The 7,886-nt window shown below is 38.6% G+C and overlaps 1 non-coding gene across 1 annotated transcript; it reads left to right on the plus strand.

Moving 5' to 3' along the window:
• Positions 1-2,453: 2,453 nt before the first annotated feature.
• LOC121217380 (small nucleolar RNA R71) lies at positions 2,454-2,560 on the plus strand. Its single transcript, XR_005913484.1, has one exon. It is a non-coding gene; the product is annotated as a small nucleolar RNA R71 (small nucleolar RNA).
• Positions 2,561-7,886: the final 5,326 nt, after the last annotated feature.

Below are 7,886 nucleotides of genomic sequence, written 5' to 3' on the forward strand. Positions count from 1 at the left end.
GCTTTGTTCGCTTCTCCCACGCCCGTGTGTTAGGGTACCACGCCCGTGTATTGTTATCCATGAATTAATGGTATGGGCGTGTCTCACGCCCGTGTCAAAGAAACAGAATCGAGCCTTGCCCCTGGCATGCCCATATTTTTCCATTCCTACGCCTGTGTTCACCTATCAAGTTTGCCCACGGCCATGTCGCACGACCGTGGGGATTTATCGCATCCCGTGTTTTGGGGAAATTATTTACCCTGTTTTCACAAGGCCGTATCACATGGCCGTGTTTCCCTCTATGTTGGTCACACGACCTTAAGCACGGCCGTGTTATCGACCGTGTGGAGCTAGGAACCTGTGCTTCAAATACCTTGTTGGTGACCTAAATGTTAAAAACTTTAATTTAAAATTATTTACAATAAGTTAAAATTGTTAGTACTCGGGTTGCCTCCCGAGAAGCGCTTATTTATAGTCTAAGCTCGACTTACCTCTCTAGTGAATGATCAGGGTGGTTCGAGGAGCTCGTACTCCTCATTCCTGCTATCAATCTCATCAAAATAAGGTTTTAAACGGGTGTTGTTTACCGAAAAAGTACCGAACTTGGGGTGACTCACCTCCACCGTACCAAATGGAAAAATACTGAGTACTGTAATAGGGATTTCCTCATTCGGTGTGGTAGTGACAATGTGGGGATCTGAGGCATCTATTAAGACTTTATAGCCAACCTTAAGTTGATTTGGAAGGGTATCGACCTTGTTTTGACGTAGTTTCGATTTATCATGTGTTCTCGGTTTGTCTACTCGCCATTCGTGTAGCTACTCTATCCGTAGCCTTTGTTCTTCATGAGTATGTCCTTTATCATTTCTGGAACATGGCTCGTGAACTTCTTTGAAGCTTAATTTCTGCAAAGTCATATTGTCAGATTTAGTAGATTGGTGTGGACTATTACCTTCAATGTTCGATGTGATGCCAGAATTACGAGCTTGAAGGGTGATCGTTTCGTCTCCCACACGAAGTGTAAGCTCACTTGTGCCAACATCAATAATTGTTTTTGCAGTTGCTAAAAAAGGCCTCCCTAAAATCAAAGGGGTGTTATTATCCTCCTCTATGTCTAGAACAATGAAATCAACGGGGAATATGAACTTATCTACTTTCACGAGTACATCTTCAATAATACCCCTAGGAAATCTTATAGTTTTATCTACCAATTGAGTGCTCATTCTAGTTTGTTTAGGTTCCCAAGAGCTAGTTGTTTAAACATTTTGTAGGGCATTATGATAATACTAGCCCCTGAATCAGCTAATGCATGACGTATATCTAAACTACCATTTAAGCAAGGAATTGTAAAACTCCCTGGATCGTTCAATTTGCGGGGTAGCTTATTTTGTAGAATAGTTGAGCAGACTACATTTAGCTCCACATGCGACGCTTCGTCCAACTTCCGCTTATTTACTAAAATCTCTTTTACAAATTTCATTGCATTTGGCATCTGCGACAAAGTTTCAATAAACGGTAAGTTAATATGTAATTTTTTCAAAAGTTTAAGGAATTTATCGAATTGTTCATCTAAGCGGTCTTTCCTTGTCACGTTAGGGTATGGCACACGAGGTTTATATTCGACAGTAACTGGTTTGTTTGTATTTTGACCTACCTTATCTCTCCCTTTGCTTACCACAGTTTCTTGCCTCAGTTCTGGTTTAGGCCCAACGACTTCTTCGTCATCTCGAGTATTAATTATGTTGAGTTGTTCCCTTGGGTTAGGTTCAGTATTACTTGGCAAACTACCTTGTGGTCATTCGGAGATCAGTTTGGAAAGCTGGCCTAACTGAGTTTCAAGTCCTTGGATTGATGCTTGTTGATTCTTAAGTGTTGTCTCAATATTTTGGAAACGGGTTTCTGACACTGATATGAACTTTGAGAGCATCTCTTTAATATTTGGCTTCTTTTCCTGTTGGTAGGGTAGTTGTTGAAAACCCTGAGGATTTTGTGGCTTTTGATTCCATTGACCACCCCAGGAGAAATTTGGGTCGTTCCTCTAACCTGCATTATAAGTATTACTGTATGGGTTATTTTGAGATCTAAAGTTATTATTACCCATATAGTTGACTTGTTCCTCTTCGGTTGTGGGATTGAAGGATTGATATTCTATATGCACACCTCCTTCGCTTGAGTCACGCCTCATTACTGGATGTACCTACATAGAACCAAGTAAACCATCAATCTTTTTATTGAGAAGTTCTACCTGATTTGATAGCATAGTAACTGAGTCGACATTATAAACGCCGGCTGTTTTTGTTGGCTTTGTCCTTATAGCTTGCCACTGATAGTTATTCAGTGACATCTCCTCTATAAACTCATAGGCATCTTCCAGTGTTTTATTATTGATGGTTCCGCCAGTAGCCGCGTCAACCATTTGCCGAGTCGAGGGATTCAGACCATTGTGAAATGTTTGTACTTGCATTCAAAGCGGTAACCCATGGTGAGGGCACCTTCTCAATAAGTCCTTGTATCTGTCCCATGCATCGTAAAGTGTTTCTAAATCCATCTGCACAAAAGAAGAGATATCATTACGTAATTTAGTCGTTTTAGCTGGCGGAAAGTATTTTAGTAAAAAATTTTCGGTCATTTTCTCCCAAGTAGTAATTGACCCTCGTGGTAACGAGTTCAAGCACTGTTTGGGTTTGTTCCTCAAAGAAAAAGGAAATAACTGAAGACGAATGGCGTTATTAGAAATGCCATTAATTTTGAATGTATCGCAAAATTCCAGGAAATTTGCTAAGTGAGCGTTGGGATCTTTATCCTGCAAACCATAAAACTCAACAAATTGTTGTATCATCTGAATAGTGTTAGGTTTTAATTCAAAAGTATTTGCAGCTATCGTAGGTCTAACTATACTCGATTCATTTCCTGTTAAAAAAGGTTTAGCATAATCATACATAGTGCATGGAGCAGGATTTTGATTAACCAGAATTGTAGGAGGTAGCTGATTGCCTTGGTTTTCAGCCATCACTTTGGTTGGGGGTTAAGTATCGTCTTCTTCCTCATTCTCAGTGTACTGTTGATCGCGTGATTTGTAACAAGTAATAAATATTTATATTAAAGATCAAACCTATACTAACTATTATCAAGACGAAAAGGCAAGCGCACCTATCGAACAATAGTATAGTAATGGCAAGATCGGGATATCGTAAACAAGGGAACCAAAAGTACTACTAATAACTATCTCTTTATTATCTAGCCTGAGAATAAAAGGGTTTGTTTTAATTAACTAATTATCTAAACTAAGAATGCACAGAGAAAAGAATTGGGGAATTGCTTTTGGGAAAATCGATTGACTTGAGACAATACCTAAGGAAAAATCCACCTAGACTATACTTGTTATTCTGGCTCTGAACCGTATGATTTATTCATTTAACTTGTTCTGTAGAGATCCCTAAGTTATGTTATTATCCCTATTGAAGACTAATAACGTCTAATCCCTAGATTGAATAACCGAGACTTTTCTCTAATTAACACTCTAAGGTTGCATTAACTCGATCTATGGATCCCCCTATTAGGTTTCACCCTAATCCGGGAAAATCTTGTCACCCTATTTCTAGGCTCGCAACCAACTCCACTTAATTATGAAAAATATACTCTTGGACAGGGTCTATTCCTCCTCTGATTAAGAGCATGTCTTGAATCAGACAATTCAGAAAATAATAACAATATTTGTCTTAGGTTTCATTTCCCTTACGTATTTAGGGGTTTAGTTCATAACTAAATAGGAAAACATCTTAGAAGAAAAAATAATACAAAACATAAAGAAAACCCAAAACTCCTGAAGGGAAATTGAGAAGAGATCTTAAGTCTTGATGATGAATCTGGCTTCTATGATGGATCAATCGGCTTCCTTAGGGTAATTCCTTACCCTCCTTCTTCGTCTCCCCTTTTCTCCTCCTCTAGTGCATATTTATAGGCTTTGGAATGCCTAGAAACCCTCCAAAGTGGCCTTTTTCACATTGAGCTTAACTTGGGCTTAGCAGGAACACGCCCGTCGTCACACGGCAGTGTGATGTGATTGTCAGGCCGTGTTTGATCTGTTAAATTGCACACGGCTGTGTGGGTCAATGGCCAGGCCGTGTGAATCGTGAAAGCCTTGGTCGACACCCTCGAAAGACACGGGCATGTGAGCTACCCATGTGGCAAGGCTTAAGCTGTGTCATCTTCTCGATTTGGTCCGTTTTGTCCCTTTTTGCCTCCTTTTTACTCTAGGTGCTCTCCTAAGTACAAAACATGAAATTAAAGCATTAGGAGCATTGAATTCACCAATTCTAATGAGAAATCATCTATAAAATGCATTAAACATGGGGTAAAAATATATATAATTTATGGTTTATCAATCGTAAGCTGCGCCCTATTTCTCTTTGATTTCTACGAACTATACGATCTATTTTTTCGTCAAAAAGTAATGGTCTCGACAGGTTTCTTCTAGTCATAAACTATTAAAACCTTCCAAGAGAAAGAAAAAGTAAATTAATAAATAATAATAATAAAATTAATTAAAATTAAATTGTAGGGAAAATAAATGGCTAAAGTAATAAAAATTTAGCGTTCCTAATATTTTAGTTCCCCGTCAACGGCGCCAAAAATTTGATCGCGTGATTCGTAACAAGTAATAAATATTTATAATGAAGATCAAATCTAGACTAACTATTATCACGACGAAAAGGCAAGCGCACCAATCAAACAATAGTATAGTAATGGCATGACCAAGATGTCGTACCCAAGGGAACCAGAAGTACTAGTAATGACTGTCTTTTATTATCTAGCCTAAGAATAATGGGGTTTTGTTTTAATTAACTAATTATCTAAACTAAGAACGCACAGAGAAAAGAATTGGGGAATTTCTTTGGGAAAATCGATTAACTTAACACAATACCTAACGAAAAATTCACCTAGACTTTACTTGTTATTCTGGCTCTGAATCGGACGATTTATTCATTCAAATTATTCCGTATAGATCCTTAAGTTATGTCATTATCCCTATTCAAGACTAATAACGTCTAATCCCTAGATTGAATAACTGAGACTTTTCTCTAATTAACACTCTAGGGTTGCATTAACTCGATCTACGGATCCCCCTATTAGGTTTCACCCTAATCCGGCAAAATCTTGTCACCCTATTTCTAGGCGCACAATCAACTCCGCTTAATTATGACAAAAGTACTCTTAGACAGGGTCTATTCCTCCTCTGAATAAGAGCATGTCTTGAATCAGTATCCTGGGATATTAAAACAAGAATTAAGAACACATAATTAAGAACAAGTTAAATAATTATCATACGATTCAGAAAATAATAACAAGATTCGTCTTAGGTTTCATTCCCCTTAGGTATTTAGGGGATTTAGTTCATAACTAAATAAGAAAACATCTCAGAAGAATAAAGAGTACAAAACATAAAGAAAACCCAAAACTCCTGAAGGGAAATTGAGGAGAGATCTTCAGTCTTGATAATGAATCCGGCTTCTGAGATGGATCAATCGGCTTCCTTGGGGTAATTCCTTACCCCCTATTCTCCGTCCCCTTTTTCTCCTCTTCTAGGGTGTATTTATATGCTTTAGAATGCCTAGAAGCCCTTAAAAAAATAGCCTTTTTAGAATTGGACTTACCATGGGCTCGGCAGGGACACACCTGTGTGAGTCGTGCTCCAATTCTGCCCGTTTGACACGACAGTGTGGTCTGCCCGTGTGAGGAGGTCAAGGCTATGTTGATTTTGTACTTTGGTCCATTTTCTCCATTTTTGTCCCATTTCTCATTCCTTTCGCTCTTCTATGCTCTCCTACGTATAAAACATGAAATTAAAGCATTAGAAGCATCAAATTCACCGATACTAATGAGAAATCATCTATAAAATGCATTAAACATAGAGTAAAAATGTGTATAATTTACGGTTTATCAGAAGCCGGATTCACCATCAAGACTGAAGATCTCTCCTCGATTTCCCCTTCAGGAGTTTTGGGTTTTCTTTATGTTTGTATTCTTTATTATTCTGAGATGTTTTTTTATTTAGTTATGAACTAAAACCCTTAGATACCTAAGGGGAATGAAACCTAAGACGAATCTTGTTATTATTTTCTGACTTGTATGATAAATATTTAACTTGTTCTTAATTATGTGTTCTTAATTCTTGTTTGGATATCCCAGGATACTGATTCAAGATTAGCTCTTTTTTAGAGGAGGAATAGACGTTGTCTAAGAGTACATTTGTCATAATTAAGCGGAGTTGTTTGCACGTGTAACACCCCGAATTTGGGCCTAGAAGTATTGGGCCTTGAGTGGGGGTCCATAAGGAGGTTGTCTATAGGTATTTAATTGTGCAATGAAATGAAACAATTAAATGTTTGCTTTAGTGTTGGAGACCTGAGTTCAAGCTTTGGCTTGTACAAAATTTTGTTTTTACTTGAACAAACCCTGTCTCTAGTTAGTAGGCTTCTTAAATAAATTATGGTAAAACATGACAGAATAGGCCTGCTGGTCTAAGGGATAAGTGGCGTGTAGTGTTTTCCTGAGGTCTGAGGTTCGAATCGTAGTGGGCGCAGTGGGTGTTTTATTTTGCTGCTATACTGTGGGGGTGTTGTGGGTTAACTGAAACACTGATGAGGTTGAGAGGAATTCAAATTGAGTTGTTGAGGGGAGGTGTGATTGGTTGGAGGGATTTTTGGAGAAATTGAGGGGATTTGTGGTGGGAGAAGAGTTGGTGCCAAATGGGAATTGTAGTCTCTCTATGCATTCTATTTTGGGGTTGGTAAATTACTTTTCTTTTGTTCAGTAACTGTCAACATTGATTCTTTTCTATTCTTTAGATATCGAATTGTTCTAGTAAAGTCTTACGGCATCTTTTGTTTCTGGCTTATTTTGAGTACTATTTAGGTTCTTTTCGTTTTTTGATTTTGCTTTCCCCTACAAACCCTTGTCTAACTGATTCTTTTTCTCTCCTCTATTTTTTCATACTATTGCCGAATATTCCCTTCCCCTCTCTCAAACTCCTTCGGTTGTTAGCCTTGGTCTTTGGCCGATTCTCCTTGCCCATTGCTCTCTCCCTTGGCTTTGTTCCTTTATCGAATACCTTTCCCCTCTTCAATCAGTTGATGCTTTTTGATCGAACACTTTGTTTTCTCTTCTCTTTACACTTTCGGCTTTCTTCAATTCCCCTTCTCCTTTGCTAGAGCCGAATATCCTTTCAAATTCTGTGTTAGCCGAATACTTCATCTCTAGTTTGGGTGCTTAATTTTTATCTTTTCTCCCCTTCTACCGTATTAGCTTTTATTAAACGCCCCACTTTTCTGTCATTTTCTACTAGGAAGTGCGATGGCTCCTTCTCATTTTGGGTAAGTTGCTACACTTGCTTCGATTATGTGCATGTATGATATTAGTTAATGAGTCACGAATGGGATGCAAGTAGTCTTTAAGGATTCTAAGCGATCTCCTGTAGTGGTTTTAGTGTAATTGTTCAAGGCGAGTGATAGGTAATCTCTCGAACAAGTGTTTTTGGTTAGGGTTCTTTCCAATTGATTGATAAGCGACTAACTGAAGTTTCTGATTGTTATAGGTTGGAGTTCTCGTGGGTTAGTTGCGCACCTTCACAATCAGGTGTGTAAACACTGTTCAAAACATAAATTGGTAAAAGCCGAAAATCATGACTATTGTCGTTATACGGGCGTGCGCTGGCTTGTGTGGCCATACGAATGCATAAATGTGGGCTTTTGATCGTAGAGGCCACCATGTGCGATCTCATGGGCTTAGGCCAATTTTGGGCCATGTTGGGCTAAAATGGGCCGTGTAGGCCCCACGAACTCATGGGCCCCATACGGGTAAACCACACAAAAGTATGGAGAATATTGGGCTAGGCTATGTAGTTCACA

Source organism: Gossypium hirsutum, chromosome A02, assembly GCF_007990345.1.
Source record: "Gossypium hirsutum isolate 1008001.06 chromosome A02, Gossypium_hirsutum_v2.1, whole genome shotgun sequence".
Lineage (NCBI taxonomy): Eukaryota > Viridiplantae > Streptophyta > Magnoliopsida > Malvales > Malvaceae > Gossypium > Gossypium hirsutum.